Below are 24517 nucleotides of genomic sequence, written 5' to 3' on the forward strand. Positions count from 1 at the left end.
ATTGTATAGAGAAAAGAAGATTCCCTTTTTTTTTTTTTTTTTTAACAAGCCAAGGCGAGTGTTCACAACCAAAGATAGATATAATAATATAATGAGTGGAATAGCAAGTGAAATGGTAGAGGTTTCACATTTATCACTAAGAGTACTTGAGAGGTTTCCTTGTTCAGTCATTTAAGCCATTTTTGATTTTTCATGGCCCCTTCTGGAATTTTCTTGGCAAAGATACTATAGTGGTTCATGATTTTCTTCTCCAGCTCATTTTACAGATGAGGAAACTGAGGCAAAAAGGATTAATTCACTTGTCCAGCTACTAAGTATCTGAGGCCAGATTTGAAGTTAAGTATTTCTCTCCACAGGCCTGGCACTCAGGGTTGTTTAACTGTTGATTTTACCCTGCTTATTTAGGCTTAATCACTGAATGAGTGGTTGCTTCAGTCAAACTGAGACCAATGTCTTTCACTGTATCCAGAATCAATTGCAGTCATTCTGATCTATGTCTTCCCATTTGACCCAGATGGTTCTTGAGGAGAAAGTAAATTTCATGATTTTGTACAGTTTTCCCTCACTTAGTACATTCCATTTACATGTCATGGCATTATCTCCCTGATGTTATAATCCTCTGCAAGAATGAAGAATAAACACTTCATAATACACACTCACATTTTCATTCATGGAATTGTATGATATATAAAAAATTTAAGACATCTAGTTTCTGGGTAGTTAATCATTTTATTAATCGTGTTTGCAATATTTAATAAAAGTGGTCAGTGACATTCTTGAATGCAACAGCCTTTTCATGGAACCCACTAACTGTTAATATGCCCTGGGAAGAGCAGGTGTTTCTGAGGGTGGCAATCAACTCTAATTGGTTAACAAGTTATGAAAGAATGAATATTATAATGAGAAGTGGGCTTATTCCAATGAGGATCTGGGGGACCTGACTAATCACTCAATTTTGGTCAAAGAAGCTTATCTAGGATACTCTAGACAAAAGAGACTTTTTCTCAAACCTGTCCAAGTAAAACAAGCCAGAATCCATTAATTCACCAAACTAAAATTTCTTTACCTTTTGAACAGATGTGACTTTTCTTTGTTGTTGTTTTTTATAATATTTTTTATTCCAAATATATGCAAAGATAGTTTTCAAAATTCACCTCTGCAAAACCTTGTGTTCCAAATTTTTCTCCCTTCCTCCCTTCCTGCTCCTCAAGACAGCAAGCAATCTGATATGGGTTAAATGTGTGCAATTCTTCTAAATATATTTCCAGATTCGTTATGCTACACAAGAAAAATCAGGCAGATCTGACTTTTTCCTCTCATTATCCACCCTGCACTTCAAAGGCTGCCTGAATAATCTACAGGGGCTAATTTCTGAATAAGGAAGTAACATGGGGGAAAACTTTAGTTCCAATTCAATAACTGGTTATTAATATGAGAGAGAAATTACAATTTCTCTAAATTGAAAAATGCACATGAATGCCAGCAAAGCATCTGTCATCGTGTAACACTGAGAAATAAAGAAGAGAAAAGGAGAGATGGAGGGAGGGAAGGAAGCAGACAGGAAGGAAGGAAGGAAGGAAGAAGGGAGGGAAAGAAGGAGAAAGGAAGAGAAAAAGAGAAAAGAACGAGAGGAAGGCAGGAAGAGAGAAAAAAGAGAAAGAAAGAGAGGAAGAAAGAGAAAGAAAAAAGAGAAAGGAAGGAAAAGATAGATGATAGACTGACAGAAAGGATTAGATCATTTATTAATCATCATGTGTAGACACTGAACTAACTGCTGGAGATACAAATATGAGCAAAAAAAAAAAAAAACTAAAACGATATTCTCAAGGATCTTATAATCTAAAGGGTTTGGGGATTGAAAGAGAGGTAGCTCTTTTTATTATTAAAGCTTTTTTTTTCAAAACATAATTTTCAGCTTTCACCCTTGCAAAATCTTGTGTTACAAATTCTTTTCCTTCTCTTCCCTCCATCCCCTCCTTTTATAAGAGACAGCTCTTAAAGCAGAGTCAGAAAGGTTGGGTACTAAAGTTAATTTGGTAAAGAGAATGCAGAGAACTGGTGTAGATATCTTCTCCCAGGTAGGGTAAGGTGAAAGTTTACCTATCAGAGCCAAGATAATAGGAACCAGGGCCTAAGATTCCAGTAGAAGTGGGATCAGGATGATGGATGAAAAGCAGGTGGCATGAAGAGGAGGAAAACAAGAATATATATATAGATTCATAAATTCTCAGAGTTGTAAGAGACCTGGGATTAGAGATTATTTTAAATTATGCTGGAAGTAGCTAAGCTAAGTACAGTGGATCTAGCAGGAGCCCTAGAGTCAGTAGTTCCTGAGTTCAAATATGATCTTAGACATTTATTAGCTGGAGTGATTCTAAATGAATCAGTTAACCCCACTTGCCAAAAGAAAAAAAAAAAATGGTTATTCTGACTCATTGACCAACTATTCCCAGTCCTGCTTGTCAATCATTGTTGGGGAAGGCTCTGTTAAGAGAAACATCATCTAGACTTCAGCTTTTGTATACTTGTTATCCCTCATGCACTCATTACTTATTAGTCTGTACAAAATGGCAACTAGTTAGGGAAATTAGACACAATGTCCCATTCCCTTTTGCTGACATGAATCCATCTGAATTGTCTTTATCACATTATAAAATTTATCAGTAAAGGAAAGCTCCATCTTGAATCCTTTACTGATCTTGAATGATCAGCCTGTCAACATGTTGCTACCTTGACATACTTTTAATAAACTCTTTTTAATTCTATTTTTCCTGAATTTTGCCTCATTAATCAGAGCAAAACCTTGAACAAAAAAATTTTTCCTTCTAACAAGGTCATAAAATTCCACTTCTCTTAGCCTTTTGGAGCTCCTTTTATAAAATGCTGACAGCCTGTCATATATGTCTGCTTGAACACTACCAGAAAGAAGGAAATGACTACTTCATGAGGCAATATACTGCCTTTCTAGACAAACCTAATTATTAGAAACTTCTCCTTGATATTGAGCCAAATACCCAATTATTCCCCTCTCTCCTTCTTCCAACTGGTCTAAATTCTCCCCTCTGGAACCACATGGCAGTTTTTCAAATATTCGAAAGATTACTTTCAAGAATCCCTTTAGTCATTTCTTCTCCAGGCTAAATAAATTGGGTTCCTCTGAGCATTCTTCACAGAATGCCTCCATCACCTTCTTGGTTGTGCTTCCTCTTATGTGCAAACCAGTTATTTCACAGTGTTCTTCTTAATTTATGGCTCCTAAGTGAATGCCATACTCCAGGCATCTACTCAGCACAAAGTACCATGGGACTATTATATTCTTTGTTCTGGATTCTGTAATTCTATTAAAGATATTGAAATTCATGCCCTAGGTGACCCCATTGTTTCCTGACTGGGTTGTCTTTGGGGTACTACACGTAATAATCAATCAGTTGGGTAAGAGGAGTCAGCCAGTCTGAGCATGCACTTTGATCCCATTCTGCGGTCTTTTCTATTACCAACAACATATAGCAACCTAGGCTTAGCTGTACCAGATTTAAAACTATATTATAGAGCAGCAGTTACCAAACCATTTGGTATTAGCTAAGGAATAGATTAGTTGATCAGTGGAATAGGTTAGGTTCAAGGGATAAAACAGTCAACAAATATAGCAACCTAGTCTTTGACAAACCCAAAGACCCCAGCTTTTGGGATAAGAACTTACTGTTTGATAAAAATTGCTGGGAAAATTGGAAACTAATATGGCAGAAACTAGGCATTGATCCACACTTAACACCATACACCAAGATAAGGTCAAAATGGGTTCATGACCTAGGCATAAAGATTGAAATTATTAATAAATTAGAGGAACACAGGATAGTTTACCTCTCAGACCTGTGGAAGGGGAAGGTCTTTATGACCAAAGCAGAACTAGAGATCATTACTGATCACAAAATAGAAAATTTCGATTATACCAAACTGAAAAGTTTTTGTACAAACAAAACTAATGCAGACAAGATTAGAAGGGAAGCAATAAACTGGGAAAATATTTTTACAGTCAAAGGTTCTGATAAAGGCCTCATTTCCAAAATATATAGAGAATTAACTCTAATTTATAAAAAATCAAGCCATTCTCCAATTGAAAAATGGTCAAAGGATATGAACAGACATATGAAAAGATGCTCCAAGTCATTATTAATCAGAGAAATGCAAATTAAGACAACTCTAAGATACCACTACACACCTGTCAGATTGGCTAAGATGACAGGAAAAAATAATGATGATTGTTGGAGGGGATGCGGGAAAACTGGGACATTGATGCATTGTTGGTGGAGTTGTGAACGAATCCAACCATTTTGGAGAGTAGTTTGGAACTATGCTCAAAAAGTTATCAAACTGTGCATACCCTTTGATCCAGCAGTGTTACTACTGGGATTATATCCCAAAGAGATTATAAAGAAGGGAAAGGGACCTGTATGTGCACGAATGTTTGTGGCAGCCCTTTTTGTAGTGGCTAGAAACTGGAAACTGAATGGATGTCCATCAGTTGGAGAATGGCTGAATAAATTGTGGTATATGAATATTATGGAATATTACTGTTCTGTAAGAAATGACCAACAGGATGATTTCAGAAAGGCCTGGAGAGACTTACACGAACTGATGCTGAGTGAAATGAGCAGGACCAGGAGATCATTATATACTTCAACAACAATACTATATGATGACCAGTTCTGATGGACCTGGCCATCCTCAGCAACGAGATCAACCAAATCATTTCCAATGGAGCAGTAATGAACTGAACCAGCTATGCCCAGAGAAAGAACTCTGGGTGATGACTAAAAACCATTACATTGAACTCCCAATCCCTATATTTATGCCCACCTGCATTTTTGATTTCCTTCACAAGCTAATTGTACAATATTTCAGAGTCTGATTCTTTTTGTACAGCAAAATAACGATTTGGTCATGTATACTTATTGTGTATCTAATTTATATTTTAATATATTTAACATCTACTGGTCATCCTGCCATCTGGGGGAGGGGGTGAGGGGTAAGAGGTGAAAAATTGGAACAAGAGGTTTGGCAATTGTTAATGCTGTGAAGTTACCCATGCATATAACCTGTAAATAAAAGGCTATTAAATTAAAAAAAAAACATATAGCAACCTATCCCTATGATGTTTCAATAGAGGAGGAGCTGAGACATAATGGTCTATCCCCTTTTGTAAACTGGACCTATTAGGATAGTCTTGCTTCATCTTTAAAAAAATACCTGGAGGTTAGAAATCCCTGGGTTCCCTAGTACATACCCACTATGCATTTAATCCTTGGCTTTTTTTTTTTTTTAATAAATTCTTTTTCGTTCTTTCTTCTTCAGTTTTGCCCATTTTATTTGAATATATGATCTTCCTTTTGTCAAAGATTGACAATCAAGTAGCTTTTTGTTTTAGTTTGGTTTTTATAGAAAGTTGCCTCATAACTGGTGACTCGTGAATTTTGCAAAATAGGCTGATTGTAACAAGTTCATATTTAACAGGGATAAAAGTAAGATTCTACATGTAGACTGTCAAAATTACCTAAACAAAAATAAAATGGAAGAGTCATGACTAGAAAACCGTTTTAATGGGGAAAAGGGAATCTGAAAATGTTTAATGACTGCAGTGTCTATATAATATCTAATAGCATATATATGGCACTTAATGGTCTGCAAACATATTTAAAGTGTTACATGTATTAACACATTTGATCCTCACAACTTGTGAAGTAAGAAGATTTTGGAGATAGGAAACAAAGGCACAAATAAGTTGTGACTTGCTTGGAATCACACAGGTAGTAAGTATCAGAAACTGGATTCAAATTCAGGTCCTCCTATCTCCAAGTTTAATTGCCTCGGTGTAAATAGCTGCCTGGGTGTAAAAAGTATGACTTGGAATCCAAAAAACAAATGAGCCCTCTGATCCCATGAAAAGAATAATAATGTACAAAATGAGAGCATGATCCTGTAGTACTCTTTCTTAATCATAAATAATATTATGGGTATCATATTGTTGAAAATTCATTAAAAAGCAAGGTAAGACTCTTCTGGGGATGAACAGTAAGGATGCAGGAGGGACTAGGAACTAGAATCTTTGGTGATTTCCTATTTATCTTGTCTACAAAAAAGTATGTGCTACCCATTTGTATTATGTGCATGTCTGAGTTCAGACATGCATGAATAGGTATTTCTAGACTCTCATCTTTCCCCATGAAAGAATTTGATTCCTACCTGGATGGAGGTTGGAATACAGAATACAAGCTTGACCAGGATGTTGAGCAGATGGAGTATTTGACTTGTAGTCAGGAAGACCTGAATTCAAATGCAGCCTCAGAAATTTCCTAGCTGCATGATCTTGCACAAGTCACTTAACCTTTTTTTTTTTTTTTTTTTTGCTACTGGAGAAGAAAATGGCAAACAACTCCAGTTCCTCTGCAAAGAAAAATCCATGGACAGAGAAATTGGAAGAAGTGGACATGACTGGAACAAATGAACATAGCATGTTTGTACATAGCCATTTGCAAGTTTTCTCCCTCATTAGATTGGGCCTTTGGTGAGCAAAAACTGTTCCTTTACCTGTGTATCTCCAGTATAATATATCATATAATAAAAGATTAATATATGTTTTTTAATTGACTGATTGAAGGAATTGGAGATTTTATCTTGTAGAAAAGGCTATTTGGGAAAACATGATGGCTGCCTTCATGAAACCACAAGGCTATTAAGAGGTTATCGAGCAACAAGCATTCATTAAGCATTGCCACAACTAGGTACAATACTAAGGCATGGGAATAAAAAGAAATCTATCAGTCCTAACCTCAGAGTATTCATGTTCTAAGGAGGAAGAGGGCAGACATAATCACATTATGCCTCAATCTTCTACCTATATCATTGATAAAAATAAACAAATCAGGGATAGGGGTAAAATCTTATCATATGTTAGTGGAAATAACCCTTCCCATGAATATCATCCCTTCACTCAATTCTCTTCAGCTACTGCTTTCATTTATTTATTTATAATACACATTGCTTTATGAATCATTTGGGGAGAGAAAAATCAGAACAAAAGGGAAAAATCATAGGAGAGGGAAAAAAAAATAGAAAAAAGAGGTGAATATAGCATGTGTTGATTTTACATTCAATCTCCATAGTTCTTTTTCTGGATGCAGATGGCATTTTCTATCCAAAGTCTAATGGGATTGCTTGGATCACTGAACCAGTGAGAAGAACCAAGTATTTCATGGTTAATCATCTCACATTCTTGCTGTTATTGTGTAAAATGTATTACTAGTTCTGCTTCTTTCGTTCAGCATCAGGTCATAGAAATCTTTCCAAGCTTTTCTAAAATCAGCTTACTCACCATTTTTTATAGATTAATACTATTCTATTACTTTTATATACCACAACTTATTCAGCCATTCCCCAACTGATGGGCATCTATACATTTTCTAATTCTTTTCACCCACTGTTTTCAACCAGTTACCAATCCACCTAATATTTCAGCCTCTACTTCCTCATCTTGACATTCTAAAAGACATTATAAAAGATCATGTTACATATGTACTCCATTCCTAGCATTTCTCTTTAAAGATAATTAAGGAAGAGGTTGTGCATCTGTTATAAGTTCACTGACTTTAATTTGGAGTTTCGCAAGAACCAGCTGAATAGAACAGATGCGCCCACATGTAACCAACTCTTTCTCTTTCCATGACTCTAGAAGCAAATTTAGTGGAGCCATCAGCAAGGACTGAGGCTATTATTCAGAGAGTTTTATGAACTAAGAGATGTGGCCTGGTAAATTGAATAGAGAAGCCCAGGTCTCTGAGCATGCAGAAGGATCATATCAAGGACAGCTGGAAACAAAAGGCTAGTGGGCCATGTAATCTATCCAGGTGTAGGAGGCAGTGATGGCTGAGATTTCAGGGGACTGGGAACAGATCCCTAAATATAATCTCTAATGGCTGCATGCATTCTGGAGATTGGATCAAAAGTTTCTTTTCATAAGCAAATTAGACTTGAGTAAGGATTAATGGAAAAAATGTTTTCTGATTTATTCCTCTAACACTTGTTCTTTATGTCTGTCCTACAGCCAGCTCTGTTCCACAGTTCAATCAGCCAGTCTGTGAAATCCTGAAAGTGAGCTTGGCTCATTCTTTGAGAGTCTACTCTGGGAATGGAAAATGTAAAGACTTTATTACAGTATCAGGAGTGACAGGGCTTTGGGAAATGGTCCTCAGTCAGTCAATCATCAGCATTTTTTGAGCTTCCAATTTGTTCAGAGGTTTTTAGGAATCTCAGAGCTCAACTAACCATGAATTACAAAAGAAAATGACAAGATAATCCCTACACATTAGGAATTTACAATCCAATGAGACAGCAGAACAATCATAAACAAGAAAACAATAGATATTTGTTTGACACTAAATTCATAGTATGTAGTGAGTCTCTGGAGTGTAAATAGGATCATGGATAAATTTCCAACTGGAAAAGATCTTAAAGACCATTGAATGTAACCCTGTCATTTTACAGATAAGGAACGTGAAGCAATTACACAAGGTGAAATTGTTGGGATGGAGTTTTAGCTCTAGCTGGGACATACTTTCTCTTATGAGACAATTTTTGAATGCTATAATAAATTTTAGGAAATATAATTTATCAGATGCCAAAGATGAAAAAGAACATAATGTAAGTATTAAATCAATCCTTCCTTCCTTTTTTCCTTCCTTCTTTGCATCTTTCTTTGTTCCCCTCTCTGTCTGTTTCTCTATCTCTTTTTGTCTGTCTCTACATTCCTCTTCTCCAATCTGTGATTATATCAGTATAGGGACTGAAGATAAGGAAACTTCTAACAATAAAGAGTGGCACCTGTTCTACCAAGAATTGCTCTAGAAAATGATAGGTTCAGTGACTTGTTTAGGATCACACAGGTACTCTCTCAGAGGCAAGACCTGAATCACCAAAAGTATATCTACTCTGCTCCAATGCTACTCTGGTAAGAATTTTTAACCAACTAAAATTAAATGATACAATTAAGATAAACCAACAAATATTCAAACCTTAACATTTTATAATAATAACATTAAATTGGTGGTTAAAATATCTTACTGAGTATTATCAATACTAGATACTTTGATTTCATTAAGCAAAGGAATTATTAGGTGAGGAACATCCTACCACCAATGTCAATCAGCAACTTCTCTGTAATTTATAATTTTAAAATTAACTAAGCCTGGAGGCTTCATAGGGTTACATAGACAACATATCTTAGAGGCAGGATTTGAACCCTAATCTCTACACTTTGGCACATTGCTTCTAATTCTCTATGTTACTAGTGCTAAAGTATCTGTCCTATGATACCTCTTTGTGTTTAAAAATGTGTCACTGAGATTGTCACAATCAGTTTGTTCTAAATTGTTGGTTTAACAATGAGAAATACTCTGAAGTTCCACCATTTATAAGCAAGCCAAACAATGTTTTTTTGCTGAATTTTGTGTCCTAGGAAAAACTAGCTTTTACTAATTTAGTGGCTGAAATTATATATTATGACCACTCGTCATATTGATTCAGCTTGAACTGAGTGCATAAAATATTCTTTTAATAAACCTCTGGATCAATAATTTTGATTTTTAGGCAAAATCACCTGCCATAATTTAAAGGCCAAAAGAAATTAAGCATGGAAACCTAAATCGGAAAGTGGACAATAATTTTGTTAATGATAAGATACAGGCAAGTTCTGAAATCTGCTACCAAGTAGGCAATGCCAAAGTACTCAATAGATTATTTTAGAGCTGAGAGGCCATCTATTTGAATCCCCTCATTTCACAGTTGGAAAAGCAGAAGGCCTGAGAAATCAAGTAAATTGAGCAAAGTCACAAAGGTAGCTTGTAGCAGCTACAGAATTGGAACCCTGATTATGCTGATTCCAAATTCCAAATACCAACCTAACACTGGCAACTTTACTATGAAGATAGATAGTAATGCCTTAAACTCAATTAGAATATCTGTATCTATATATCTATAGCTATATCTATCAATCTATCTATCTATATATAGCAGCTATTATGTGCTTGATTCTGAGGATAAAAGAAAAAAACTAAATAGGGAAATTGTGGTAATTTAAGTGTTTTAGATCTCTTTCTGAGCAGTAATATATTTTAAAAGTAAGGCTTTAATAGCTTATATGCATATTTGTAAAAAGAAATGTCTCTGAGAATATATGCATATGTGTGTATATATGACACAGCATAGTAAAATAGAGAGCTGGAACCACAATCAAAAAGAGCTGGGTTGAAATTCTACTTCTGACCCATACTGGCTATATAGCACTGGAAGAATCACTTAAACTCTCAGAGCCTTCAAGAATCTCTAGATATTGTAATTTTCAAAGTATGTACAAATCTGAATTGATAAAGGAATTTCCTTATTGGGATGACCTAATATCAATAATAGGGGAAAAGAATATGTATCTATATAAATTGATCTGCTATGTGCTAAGTATTATTAGATTTTCACCACAACCCTTTGAACAAAGGTGCCATTGTTATCTCCCTTTTACAGATGAGACAACAGAGACAGGATGATGTTAAGTGACATAAGGGTTAAACAATTTATAAGTATTTGAGGCTGAGATTGATTTAGGATTTCATAATTCCAGGACTACTCCTTTATCCACTAAGATAGCAATAAAATCAATACCAGTCCTCTTCAAAAAGATATGTAGATGTAAGCAGAATCAGGAGAATTTTGTACATAGTTAACAGCAAGATGATTTGATGATCAACTGTGATGGCATGGCTCTTCTCAACAATTTAGTAATCCAAGACAATTCCAATAGACTCAGAATGGAAAATACTCCTACATCCAGTGAGAGAACTATGGAGACTAAATATGGATCAAAAAATAATACGTTCACCTTTCTGTTTGTTCACTTTTTCTTCCTCATTTTTTTTTTTCTTTTTGGTCTGATTTTTCTTGCACAACATGTCAAATATGGAAATTTTTTTAAAAAAGATATATAGATATATATATATTTATGTGTTCATGAATTTGAAGGGCCTAAATCTGTACTTTTACTGGTATAGGTAACTGCTAGCAAAGAAACTTCTCAACCAACACAAAAAAGTAGTTGCTCTGCAGCTCAGTCTTGATTATTTTTTGTTCCCTGCCTTCCCCTCTCAATCTGAATGTTGGTTGGGTCTTTGAAAACAATGTTGGACAAAATAGCAGCTGAGGTCCTCTTGACAACAATCAAATCCCTACATGATTTGAGGTATGTGCATTTTTTTTAATCCCTAGTAACTTGATACCATCCCTGACAGATGCAAAATACTTAATAAATGTTGATTAATCAATTTATATACATATGTATTTGATGCTAATATGCACATATATGTGTCATATGTGATTTATTATTTGCTTGAGATAAAGGTAGCATTTTTAGATGAGTATAGATGTACTTATTTTATATTCAGATGTGAACACACACATTTTATCATGCTAAAATGGAAGAAGTATTAATGTTTTCCATTCCCAAAGAATTTGTTCCCATGTACTGTTAACTCTAGATCTTTCTTCATTTTCTGGAAATGCTATGGTGTATTTATAACTGAAATATGAGAGTCGTGCTTCGTATATATGTACTCCATATACGTAGCATTCAATCCACTAGTAATCTTCATATCTCAAAAGAGAGTGTAAATGGACAGCCAAATTGTATTCTGTATTCTTGTTCTTACTGATTATTGATTATTGAGATAATTATTATTTTTTTAAATTCTACCTTTGAATTCTTTTATGAAGGCATATGAAAGGAACTTTGTAAAAACCTAACAGTCCACTCAGAGCCTGGGGCCTTTGTGTAATTAGTCATATGAACTATGAATTTGTGATTAATACATATGCTCTATTTACCAGGCAACTGGCCTGCAACACTGTATCACTCAGTGAAAGTATCACATATAGTTTCTTTTAAGTGATAGAAAGTAAATAGAGCTTGATCAACTCATTTTATCTTCTGGATGGTCCAACCAAGTAGATACTATTTAAGTTATGAAGCTTATAGGAAGATAAATGATGGAAAAGGAAGGATCCTTCTAATGGCAATCAAAATTAGGACTTCTTTATACATTTTAAAAGTCTATCTTCCTTTCAGACAGAGAAGGAATCACATAATCATGTCTGTATAGGATTAAAAGTTGAAAGGGATCTCAGGGAACATGTAATCAAATCCTGCATGTTACAGATAAGGAAACTGAGTCTCAGAGAAAGAAAGTGACATGTCCATTATCAGACAAGAAATAAATTTCAGCTTCAGGATTCATATTTAGTTTCTTTGATTGTAGAGCCAACACTCTTTTCATTATACCACATTGCTTATGGTACATTTCCAACATAAGGAATGAATTTTGACACTAAAGAAAATGTAGGCTTCCCTCCAAATTTTAGTGAAGTCAAAGTCATGAAGGTTGGTAAATACCCCCATATATGAGGCAGTGAATGATGAAAATCTCAAACACAGACAGAAAAGGGGTCCTTTGGATGCCAGTAAATGATCTTCTTCATATGGAGTACTGAGAAAGTGACAATGTTTTAGAACCTCTCACAATCATTTTCAAGAGGCAAGATGAGAAATGAGACGTCAGAAACCAGCAAGGTGCTGTAGTGAGAACTATAGTAATCCTCAGGGCCTCTCTGTGTTATCTTCAGGTAGGAGAGAGATTCTGGGCCGTCATGGGGCCATTACCCTTAGGTACTGAACAGTATTTAACTTGACATCTCTTACCATAAAGTGCCTTTGGATCTATTATTCCAGGTACTGTATCTATGAGGGATGGGGAGTTAAAATTCTAGTGAAACATATAATCTGTTATATAATCTTTTTTTTTTTTTTTTGTCAACTAAGAAGGATGGGAGCAAGTCACATCCCTAACAAATGTGACAGACAAGAACCGTTCATAATATGCTAAAGTACAGAAGTACTTGATATACATTGTAGCCAACTAAGTCAATAAGAAGAATAAGAAGATGGCTAGAGAAGGTACTGGGTACTTAGGTGGCACTATGGATAGATTATTAGGTTTGCACTCAGGAAGAACTGAGTTCAAATTAGGCCCCAGACACTTACTAACTGTGATCCTGGTCAACTCACTTTACCCTCTTTGTCTCAGTTTCCTCATCTGTAAAATGAGCTGGAGAAGGAAATGACAAACCACTCCAATATCGTTACCAAGAAAACCCCGAGTGCAATTACAAAGACTAAGAAGGGACTAAAGCCACTGAAAAACAAAAAAAGGGAAGGTACAGCACAGGATGTCCTAGTATCCTACCTAAAAGAGATTCTCTATTAGATAGTTAACAGAAATTCAGAGGGTTAAAGAGTGAGAATTAGAAGAGATCTCACAGACCATCTAATCTACTCCCTCCCCTTTATTTTATAGATAAGGAAACAGAATCCTGGAAAAGTTAAATGACTTTATCCAAGGTCACAAAAAGAGTAAATAGCCTAATCAGGCTTCAATATCTCGGTCTTCTAAATCTAATCTAAATTCATTCCCTATGCCAAAAGTATGTAAAATGTGGTTTGGTGAATCCCTAGGAATCTCTTTGAGGTCTCTTTAAGACCTTTTTAGAAGGTCTCAAAGGTATTGAGACCTTATATATTTATTATTTATTTAATTTCTAATATATTTATATTATTTATTGAGACTATATATTATTGTCATAATAATACTAAGATATTTTAACTTTCAATACAAGAAATATCAATGGAAATATTTAGATCTAGAGCCAAAGAACTTGGATTCAAATCTCACTATGATAAGTTTTTGCTGGTTTAATTTTGGGGCAAATCACTTCATCTAAATAAGCCTCTCAGTTTCCTCATATGGAAAACTAGGGAGTCAAACTAGTTGACCTCTGATGCTAGGATCCTCTGGCTCTAGGTCTGTGATCTCCTACAAATAATACAAATGATAAAGGATGAGCAATGCTAGGCTCAATATCAATCCTGAAGGGGCCCATTAGTCCTGTAGACATGAGATACAAGTTAATCTACTTAAACAAAGCTACCTACCCAGTAACAGCAGATCTAGCTACTATTACACAGTTAAGAGAATTCTGTTTTGAGTTTACTAATGAGGAAGAGAAAATTTGAGGGACATAGAGCTATTGAAGGATGGAAAAAGAAGATGCTAATAAGGAAATATTAAAATGGAGAAATGAAGAAAGAGGTGACTGCTTTGGGTCTCTAAGCTTCCTCACTGGGGAAAGCTTATGTAGGAAGGTTCAAATATCAACAGCTTTGCCAAACTCAGCCCACGACTAGAGACAACCAAGACAAAAGTAGTATTAGTAGTAATAGATTTTTAAAAATGGAAAGGAAAATGATAAATATTGGAGTTCTAGGAAAACAAGCACATTAATGCACTGTTAGTAGAACTATGTATTGATAAAGAAAATTTGAAAAGAAATTTGGAACTGTACCCTAAAATGATTAAATGATTCATATCATGACTAGGCCAATCATACCATGACTAGGCCCACTTTGGGGAAAAAATGGAAAAAAAAGAAGAAGAAAAGTATCTACATGTACAAATTTATTTATAGGAGCTTTGGGAGGAGATAGGAGGACAAAGATACAGAAATTAGAGGGTTGGCCTTCAACTTGGGAATGGCTAAATAAATTATGGTATATGGATTCATATCAATTTCATTGTACATTAAAAAATGCTGAAAGGAAGTTTTAGAGAAACCTCAAAAAAGGTGTGTGTATTTAAGGAGAGGTAAATGAGTAGGACCAGTGCAATATATACACTTAACAAAAATCATTACAACATGGAACATCTTTTTAAAGATTTATGAACTCTTATTAACTCAACAATTAACCATAATTTTTGAGTACTTATGACAAAGAATATCATTTACTTCTTGACCAAAAAATGGCAGTAGGGTGGGGTGTGATTAGATTAAATATGAAAAAAGAAATTTGTTTTGATTATGCATATTTGTTATAAAAATATTCATTTTTTCTTTTCTGTTTAAAATTTTTTATAGGAGTAAGAAGAAGGAGGAAGAATAAAAAAAGCTTGTTAGATTGATATAGAAAAATAGATAGAAATTTTAAATTAAAATACCACAAATATAACAATGGAAAAAAATAGAAAAGAAAAAGAAAGCACCTCAGGATAAGACCTAGCAGAAGAGAAGGAATCAGGAACTAATTGAGATAAAGTATGGTGTCCATTATTTTCAGGAAAAACCAACATTCTTGAAACTATTATAAGAAGCATTTCTTCTTGGAATTGAAAGAAAAATGACAGATAGACTAAGGAGAGTTGAAGGAAGCATATATTTTTAGACATGGCCATTGTGTTGATTTCTTTTCCTTGCCTACACTTATTCCTTTCAAAATGGTATTAATAAAACCATGAAAAATACACTATGGAAACCAATAGGAGCTCACATGGGAACAAAAACAATCTAATAAATTTTTGTTATGATCTTGTTACATTTAATATTCACTTTAAAACACAAACTCTACCTAAATTTATTTCTTCCATTTTTTTTGTTAATTTTTATAAGCTGAAATATTTGTTGATGATTGTTAAATTCATAATGGAAAAGAAATAAGTACTATGTGATTCTAGACAAGTCACTTAAAAAGATGAAGAAGAAGAAGAAATATCATGCTGTTTTTCTTAGAGATTTTCTTTCTTTTAAAATTTTTTTTTACTGATTTTGATAAATATTTCCCAATAAAATTTTAAAATTTAACATTTTTTTTTAAATTTTGAATTCCAAATTCTCTTTTCTATACTTCTCCTGTCCTTGAAAAGGTAAGAAATTTGATATCAATGATGCAATGAAGTCATACAAAACTCATTTTCTTAAAAATTTTCAAAGATAGTTTCACTATTGTAAACTATAGGGAATTCTATAGGGAGAGTGAAAGGATAGGGGTGAAATATTCAATAACAAAATTTGGGGAAATTGGTAAACTTATAAACATATTAATTGTTTTAATTTTCTTTTTCATTATGAATTTAACAATCTCTACATCTGTGCAATTTGTGTTTCCTTTGAGCTAATTCACTTCTGCTTTTGTCAGAGAACACAACACTTTTTCTGATGAAAACATACCATGCTGGGTGGTCCTGTGCCAGTGACTGCCATGTCATAAAATTGATTCTAAAATTCTTAAGAGATATTAGGGAGGAGGGAAAGAAGTAAATAAAAGTGGCAAAGTTCTCTTCCCTAGCTTGAGCTGGGTTGCTATGGGCCTAGAAAAGAAAGAGAATTAAATGATAAATAAGACCTGGTTTAGGCATTCCTTGAGCTAACTCTCTAGTAGATGAGATGAATCAAGTAGTATTAGGCATAATGTGAAGGAGCAGCTATAAAAAAGACCCAAACAAAGCTACAGAATATCATGTGAGGTATATTCTTTCTAGCTCACAAGAAGAAGGTGGCATATATCATGGATCGCAAAGAAAAGTATATTTTAATATGTAGCGTTAAGTGAAAAGCATTCCATAAAAAAGAGACAGTTTGAATAAAAGAATGAAACAAGGGGGCAGCTAGGTGGTGCAGTGGATAGAGCACCAGCCCTGAAGTCAGGAGCACCTGAGTTCAAATCTGGCCTCAGACCCTTAACACTTCCTAGCTGTGTGATCCTGAGCAAGTCACTTAATCCCAATTGCCTCAGCAAAAAAAAAAAAAAAAAAAAAAAAAAAAAAAAAAAGAATGAAACAAGAAGTGGAGCATTCAGTAAGTAGTAAATACTTTAATTTTTTTTTTTTTAACAGAAACTGAAATCCAGAGCATGAAGAAAGATAATTAGAAGCTAAGAAGTGGAAGGCTGGAGGGAAGTGACACAATGAGAATGTTATCCCTCTTCCTCCCCTTCCCCCCCCCCAAAAAAAAAGGAAGAAAGAAAAGAAAAAAAGAATGAGTATAATATTTGTTCATTAGATAAATGAGAGGTTGGGGCTAAAAACAAAGAATTTTTTGGAGTCAATTCTGTTTAAAGATAAAAGTTACAATTAAGACACTTTGATATAATCATAAAGAAAAAGTTTAAAGAGGAAGGTAAGGAAATAGGGAGACCATTTCATTATCACCAAGGTAGGAATAATGGAGATCTTAACTAGACTGAAAGGCTATAAGGCTATAACAATGGAAAGGATGGGATAAATGTGAGAGATAGTGGACAAGTAGAATCAATAAAACTTTAGGGACAGGGCAAGGATAAGAGAGGCTTAGGAATTTTCAATCTTCAAAAGTATGAAAGAAGTCAATTCCATTTCATAATCATTTATTCATTATTTATTAAGAGCTAGTCAATGTTCTGGCAATTACTAACAATTAATAAAAAAAATTAAAAAGGCAAAAATGAATTGATCTTTGCCCTCAAAAAGTTTTTATTCTGCAGGGGGCAGAAATGGAACAGCATGTCCACAAATGCACACAAAATTCGTAAATACAAAGAAATTTGGAGTTCTAATAAGCTACTAACAGTTTGGGAGATCGAAAAAGATTTTTTTAATCTGTTCTTTGAAGGAAGCTAGTAAGTCTACAAAGTAGAAAACATTTTAAGTACAGGATAGTGATGGCCCATGCAGAAGCAAAAAGGCAGAAGATGTAATTGTGGATGTCAAAAAGAGTACATAAAAAAGTTAGACTAGAATGTCAGTGATGTTAAGACAAGTAATGTCTGAACATTCTAAAGAGATTGGAACTAGAATCTAGCTTGCAATTATTAGACTGTGAAAGGATTTAATAGCTGGACAGAGAAGTTTTCATTTTATTGCAAAAGAAATAAGGATTCACTGAAACTTATTAAGCAAGAAGGTGACCTTTAGGCAAATTTTTAAGGGGAAATGATTATTTTAATGAAAACATTGAATTTGAGGTGTCAATGAAACATGCCAGATAGGAAAATCCAGGAGACAATTGGGAACATGAGTTTGAAACTTGAAAGAAAAAGACCAATGCTGAAAATATAGACATGGGGAATCATTATATATAAAAATAACAGTTAAAACAGTGAGAATAGATAAGATCATAAAGGAAAGCATTATAAAGAAGAAGACAAGAGGAAAGAGAAAGAATCAAACTATGGAGGCACAAGAGTTCATGTCCTGGTTCAAAGATTTAGAACACTAAGAACTGCCAAAGCTTGAAATCCACTGAATTGTACACCAGCCTTCCTTCAACATGGGAATGCTATATGCAATTAAGGATTTTATCCATCAGCAGCATAGAAATGAAAAATTCTTCTATTCTCTTACCTAGATGGTAATAATATCCACATTCCCTGATGATGCTCTGATAGAAAATTTAGAAAAAAAAAGTTAGTAGAATCATTCCATTATTAGAGCCATCAAGCTTTAGGAAGCCTGGCAACTTGTAACCTGCCCAAGGACAGCCAGTCTTATGAGACTGACCTTCTTGAAAGTTCACAAATGGCTCAGATTTCATGTTAATTGATGAGACAGGAGGAACAACAATAAAGTCCTATAAAATATAATGTTTTGCCTCTGGATTTCAAACAACATTTGCTATAAAGCAATTTTGCCACCAAAGTATAGGAAAAAGGATAGATAACAGCAAAACGACTAAGGATTTACTGGAGAATGAGCTAGGCAGCATGGACATAATCAGAGGAAATGGGAAGAATATGACTATGGGGAACATACTGAGCATGCTTAGGACAAAAAGGAATTGGTAATGACCCCAACAAATCATACCCAAAAATGGTGACACATGCCAGGAAATAACTGACAAAAATATTCAAGGGAATTGAAAGAGCATACTACCTCCTTGGATCAAGGAGGTAAATTTGTTTTTGTTTTTGCTTTTCTTCCTACAAGAAACAAAAATGCAAAAAATTCCCTTGCTTAATAAGAAGAAAATTGGAGTAGGAAGGAATAAATTCCCTTGCCCTGAGATGCTATTGAACTTGTTGCATGTCCCAGTCCAAGATTGTTTATGATATTCCAATAAATGCCAAAGTTCAGTTTCTAATAGGAAAAAAAAAAAAAAAGCAAAGAGCTAAGTTATGCAATTGCTGTAGATGTCAAGAAAAGTACTTTCATCTGTTATGGAAATAGTCAAAAATTCCCACTAGAGTATTCAAGGAAGGCTCGCTCCACCAGCCAAATTACAGGAGAACTCTGGTTCATATTCTCTTTGGAAATCTGAACCAGAATTCATTAGGTCATGCCCTAGGAGAGTTTTCTCCAGAGTAAAATAAAAGACAAGAAAGTAGGAAATTAGAGTAATTTGATACCTGAGAGCAGTAAATGACTTTGAAGCAATGTCAACCAATAGAAAGAATTTATTCTTGAATGTACAATTAACATTAGAGTGCCTCCTTTGGAAAAGAGATGATAGGAAGATGAATAAGGGACAGAGGAGAAATGAAGGAATTCCAAAAGAGCAAAAAAGTTTAAAATGAATGATTCTTTTTACAAAACTATAGTTTTTTTTTTGTTTATTTTGATTTTATTTGTTGTAAAAGGCAAAATTCTAAATAAATATGCCAGACTTATATGCTTGTCAGAAGTCATATTGCATAGTAGAGAAAGTTTAAGTGTTTGAATTATGAAGATCTGAACTCAAATCCTATTTTTGATATTTGACTGCTGTGTGATCTCCATGTGGCTCACACAGTTTCCTAGGGATTTACCTCCTAAGCCAAGTGGATTGCCAGTGGTAGTTATAGGAAGCTCACCATACCTAGTTAGATTTTTATCAGGATTAGCTCTTTTAACATTTTTTGTTTTCATGAAGGTAAATTGGATGCTTTTTTCATGGTCTGTAATGTATTTTATATTATTCATTGCATATAAAGTCACACTTGGAATTAATTCCTTCCTATAATTTTGTTATACTTTCCTCTCCAAAATTGCATAGTTCTGTGGCAAAAATCTTGAAAGTGTAAGGAGGCTGTTTATTTTATCTATCTATTTATTTAAATACACATTTCTTTATAAATCATGTTGGGAGAGAAAAATTAGAACAATAGGAAAAAACCATGGGAGGAAAAAAAAAACAGAAAAAAGTGAGCATAGCAAATATTAATTTACTTTTAATCTCCATGGTTCTTTTTGTGGATGCAGATGGCATTTTCTTTCCCATGTTTATTGGGATTGCCTTGGAGAGGCTAAAATCTTTAAAAAGGTTAATATATCTGATAAATTTCCAGTGTAGTTTTTTTCCCTCCCTGTTTTTTTTAAACAGGAGGCATAATATAGTGGTTAAAGAGGCAGTGGTGGTGGTGGTGGGGGAGCCTTAAGAATCAAGAAGTCTCAGATTTAACACATTCTACCTATGACATGCTGATCATCCTCTCCATGGTCCAAAAAATTTCTTAAATTAGAAATTTTATACTGCCATTCTACCCTGTTAGACAAAATTCTCCACTGGTCATTCCCTCTACCAATTACATCAAGATCCATTTAGGGAAAAAAATTCTTTTTAAGGGTCAAGTGTAGTATTACAGAGCATTGGATCTGCCATCAGAGGATCTGATTTTGGAGGCCAGCTCTGCTATTTATTACTTTGGACATCAGTTGCTTAACCACATTTGTATTATGAGTGAATAAGCTACTTGGGAATATGGGTTATTCTATTCTTTTTTTTTTTAACCTTTGCATTCCCAGCATATATCATTGTGCCTAGAACACAGTAGATGCTATAAAAAATACTTGTTGATTGACTGAACTAGATGACCTCTCAATTCTCTTAAAGAACTCAAAATATTATTTATGATCTTTCTGATGGGGATATTTAGTTTTATGGAACTTTTTTTCTGACATTTAAAGGTCTTTAAAAATGAAAGTGTGAAATAATGGAATGAAGGTCAGTCCTGCAGTCAGCAAACCCCAGATTCAAGTCTTGTCACTGAAACACGAATCTCCTATTTTCACTAGTGGAAGGAATTTCTAAACTAGGAGTATCTTATATTGGAGAAATGACAAAATAAACAAAAAACATGTTGGTAGAATATTTTATGTTAACTCTTAATACAATGAAAAGAATATGATAGAGGAAAGATAGAAACTGGACCTTTGATACATTGGTATAGGAAATGTAGGGTGAAGGAATAGTTCTCAATAATTAATTTGCCTAAAATCAAGACAACTCTAAGATACCACTACACACCTGTCAGATTGGCTAAGATGACAGGAAAAATTAATGATGATTGTTGGAGGGGATGCGGGAAAACTGGGACATTGATGCATTGTTGGTGGAGTTGTGAACGAATCCAACCATTTTGGAGAGTAGTTTGGAACTATGCTCAAAAAGTTATCAAACTGTGCATACCCTTTGATCCAGCAGTGTTACTACTGGGATTATATCCCAAAGAGATTATAAAGAAGGGAAAGGGACCTGTATGTGCACAAATGTTTGTGGCAGCCCTTTTTGTAGTGGCTAGAAACTGGAAACTGAATGGATGTCCATCAGTTGGAGAATGGCTGAATAAATTGTGGTATATGAAAATTATGGAATATTACTGTTCTGTAAGAAATGACCAACAGGATGATTTCAGAAAGGCCTGGAGAGACTTACACGAACTGATGCTGAGTGAAATGAGCAGGACCAGGAGATCATTATATACTTCAACAACAATACTAGATGATGACCAGTTCTGATGGATCAGGCCATCCTCAGCAACGAGATCAACCAAATCATTTCTAATGGAGCAGTAATGAACTGAACTAGCTATGCCCAGAAAAAGAACTCTGGGAGATGACTAAAAACCATTACATTGAATTCCCAATCCCTATATTTATGCACACCTGCATTTTTGATTTCCTTCACAAGCTAATTGTACAATATTTCAGAGTCTGATTCTTTTTGTACCGCAAAATAACGTTTTGATCATGTATACTTATTGTGTATCTAATTTATATTTTAATATATTTAACATCTACTGGTCATCCTGCCATCTAGGGTAGGGGGTGGGGGGGTAAGAGGTAAAAAATTGGAACAAGAGGTTTGGCAATTGTTAATGCTGTAAAGTTACCCATGCATATATCCTGTAAATAAAAGGCTATTAAATAAAAAAAATAATAATAATTAATTTGCCTAGAGCAATGAATGCCTAAGGGCTTACTTCAACCAAGTGGTTAACTTACTAGCTGTGTGATCTTAGGCAAGTCACTTAACTCCAATTGCCTTGCAAAAAACCAAAAAACTAAAAATTTTTAAAGGGCCTATTGATAGCCATTGAGAAGGAGGGGAAGGGAAGAAAAGAAAGGGAAAAATACCTAAGAAGTTTATTATATATTTAAAAGGAATAACAAATCATATGCAATAGATTAGCAGGGTCATGTGCATTCATCTTTTTTTAAAAAAAATCTATGTTATGGAAATGTTTGTTTCATTTCATAAGTCTAAAATAAAATAATTTCCATTTAAAAAAATGAAATAATTTTTCAAGATAAATTTTAATGGATACTATTTCGTATAAAATATAAAACTAATTTCAAAGAAAGACAGATTACAACAAATTATTTTTCTCAAGCAAAAATATACCTAATAAATTCCTTCAAAATAGCATGTTTCAACATTATACAATGATCAGTTCTGATCATTGTTCTCTTCAACAATGAGATAATTCAGACTAGTTCCAATGATCTTGTGATGAAAAGATCCTTCTACCCCCAGAGAGAGGACTATAGGAACTGAGTGTGATTCACATCATAGCATTTTCATTCTTTTTGTTGTTGTTTGCTTGCATTTTATTTTCTTTCTCATTTTTATTCCAGTCTGATTTGATTTTTCATGTACAGCAAAATAATTGTATAAATATGTATGCAAATTTTGGATTTAACATATATTTCTACCATGTTTAAGATACATTAGACTATTTGCTATCTGGAGAGGAGGTGGGTGAAGGTGGGGGGAAATTGGAACAAAAGGTTTTGCAAAATTGCAAAATGCATGAAATTATTCATGCATATGTTTTGAAAAATAAAAAGCTCTAATTAATTAAAAAAACAAAATAACATGTACTAAGTATAAATGAAAACCATTTCTGTAAAACAAAATTGATCAATTCAATAGGTATTTAAATGTCTACTATGTGCTATTATTCATCATGTGCTGTATAGAATACAAAAGGGGAAAAAAAGAAGGAAAAAATCTTATGTTTGCTATCTAAAGGAACACCTTCTGATCTAAAGGAAAGTACTGTTTGTTCAAGTCTTGTGAAAATCAAAAGAAATGGTAGCAGGATTTCCTGGGATTCTGCCAATACGTTTGCAGGATTGATGTATTGCTGTAAGTTACTCAGAGTAAGGCTAAACCTTAATTCCAGCTGATAAATCCTTTACTGTTGGAAGAGAAGCTGAGTTGAAATAAATGAGACCACAAATATTTAAGGAAAGGTTAGAAATGCCAGAGCCTGGGATTTTGTTGGTTACATGACTTTGGTTTCTCCAGATGTGTAAAAACTGGAGTGAGGAAGACATCTGCCTTGACAGCTTTAACCACTAACTGTGATATGGCCATAATCCTCTGTTCCACTACCATTATATCACTGCATTAGGATTTGGTATCTGCTCAGACACAAGTAATAATTTGTTTGCGTAAAGGGATCCTTATACAGTAACTAAGGGACTTACGGAGGAGAAATTAAGACAGATATGTAGCATTACCCCCTGATTTGGGCTTCCCTAGTTGTGGCAAAAGGCAAAAACTGATATAGTGAGTCAAAACACTGTATTTCAGCCACCATATTGAAACAGTTATCCATATGCCCCAATTATGTAAATGGACAAGCACATTATATTTGCAGTTCCTAATTCTCTGTGTCTAATAACGGTAAGTCTCAGTTTCCTTATCTGTAAAAGATGTTTAACAATATTTGCTCTACCTACATAGCTTTCACGGTGGTTCAATTCAAACCAATTCCATTCAAGAAGCCCTTAAATATCTACTGTGAACAAAGTATCCTGTGCTAGATACTTGGGGATTTTTTTTTTTAATAGTCACTCTGTTCAAAAAGATCACATTATACCGGAGAATAGAATTGATGATGATGGGATGTTGATGATAACAGCTAATTTTATAATGTTTATGTAAGAAATGGCAGCTAAGTGGTGTAATGGATAGAGTGCTAAGTTTGGAGTCAGGAAAACTCTATGAGTTCAAATCTGGCTTTAGATACTTACTTGATGGTTTGACCCTGTTCAAGTCACTTACTCTGCTCCAGTTTCCTCACCTGTAAAATGTGCTGGAGAAGAAAATTCCAACCCCAAATGGAGTCACAAAGAGCTGGACATTACTGTAAAATGGCTGTGAAAAAGGCCATGATAAACCTTAAAAGTACATACAATAGGGGTAGCCAGATGGCACAGTGGATAGACACTGTACTAAGCCCCTTTACAAATATTATCTCCTTTAATTCTCACAACTCTGTGAGCTAGGTGATCCTCATTTTAGAGATGAGGAAGCTGAGGCAAAATGTTTAAGTGCTTTTTTAAGTCAAAGTTAAGTG

The 24517-nt window shown here is 34.3% G+C and overlaps 1 protein-coding gene across 2 annotated transcripts in view; it reads right to left on the reverse strand.

Annotated features, from left to right (window-relative positions):
- Nucleotides 1-24517, reverse strand: part of TMTC2 (transmembrane O-mannosyltransferase targeting cadherins 2) — a 532742-nt gene that overhangs the window by 74856 nt on the left and 433369 nt on the right. The gene's annotated exons all lie outside the window — the stretch shown is intronic.

Source organism: Sarcophilus harrisii, chromosome 5, assembly GCF_902635505.1.
Source record: "Sarcophilus harrisii chromosome 5, mSarHar1.11, whole genome shotgun sequence".
Lineage (NCBI taxonomy): Eukaryota > Metazoa > Chordata > Mammalia > Dasyuromorphia > Dasyuridae > Sarcophilus > Sarcophilus harrisii.